Source organism: Sinocyclocheilus grahami, unplaced genomic scaffold (assembly GCF_001515645.1).
Source record: "Sinocyclocheilus grahami isolate Dianchi unplaced genomic scaffold, SAMN03320097.WGS_v1.1 scaffold1387.1, whole genome shotgun sequence".
Lineage (NCBI taxonomy): Eukaryota > Metazoa > Chordata > Actinopteri > Cypriniformes > Cyprinidae > Sinocyclocheilus > Sinocyclocheilus grahami.
In genome coordinates, this window is record NW_015506566.1 from 208,764 (window position 1) to 210,047 (window position 1,284).

Sequence of the window (1,284 nt, forward strand, 5' to 3'; positions counted from 1 at the left end):
ATACCGTTCCCCATAGCGACCCCTAGAGGACGCAGTTCGAAGTTCCACGAAAGGGAACATCTCAGGTTACTTATGTAACCATGGTTCCCTGAGGGGAACGAGACACTGCGTCCTCTAGCTTTTTTGTGCCATGCTGCGGACACAAGCTTCAGACGAAGAAGTGATGATGTGCGCTACCGGCGCCTATTTTGTACTAGTCGCGACGGTAGTGACATCATGGCTGTCGCCGGCCAAACAAGTTGGTGTTTTTTCAATGTAGGCTTCAGACACGGGTCACGACGAGGCATTCCCCATAGCGACCCCTAGAGGATGCAGTGTCTCGTTCCCCTCAGGGAACCATGGTTACATAAGTAACCCGAGACGTTTCACACAATACTTTTGTGAAAATGCATACATTTGCGAGCGCATATAAATGTCTTGCAAGAGAATGCAAAGGTTTCCTCCCATCTCAATTTTTTTCCATTAGAGAAAAGAAAAGAAAAGATTGTGTTTGACAATTCACCAAAAAGTCTACCTCTGTAATTATGGATAATGCAAATGTGTTTCTCTCCTCTGGGGTTTAGACCCCCACTTTGTGGATTATAGTGTGTGGAAAGACAGTTTTGCGTTAGAAGGATCAGAGTGCACACGAGGGATGTCCTGAAATCTCATTCACTGCCTGGGCCTCCATTGCCCTAAAAGATGCCTTTTTTTTGTCATGGTGATGTTGACTCTGTGGAATGCACAAAGTCACTTAATGAGCTCCACTGTTCCGCTCATTCCATTATAAATAACGTCTGATGTGTGTATTTAAGCTGACTCTCAGACAAATATATAGTAATTAAGACACATCAATCACATCATTCGAAGAAAAGAAAAAAAGTATCTTCTACATTTAACAAAACCTTTTGTCTTTAGATATTTCTGCATTTGGAGTATCTCTCAGATGTTACACTGAGACTAGCAAGGGCTGTTTTGCATTTCTTTGAACTTTGACCTTCAGCGCACCACTTTGCTGTGTTTTAGGAAAGCACAAAGACCAAAAATATGCAGTAAACGGAATGGGAAAAAAAAGCTGTTTAATTTTATTTAAATGAAAGATTTTGAAGGTTATTTTATAAGCCAACTAAACAGATGCCACAGGGTTGGAGAGGGTAGGATTTCTTTTGAAAGTCAATTTCTGTAGACACTGTCACACTATATGGGGTACATTGTTATAATGGAACTTCCCATTAAATAACCTATTACAGGCATAATTCAAACAACAAAACAATTAAAGAATAGCAAAAAAATATAAATTGTAAA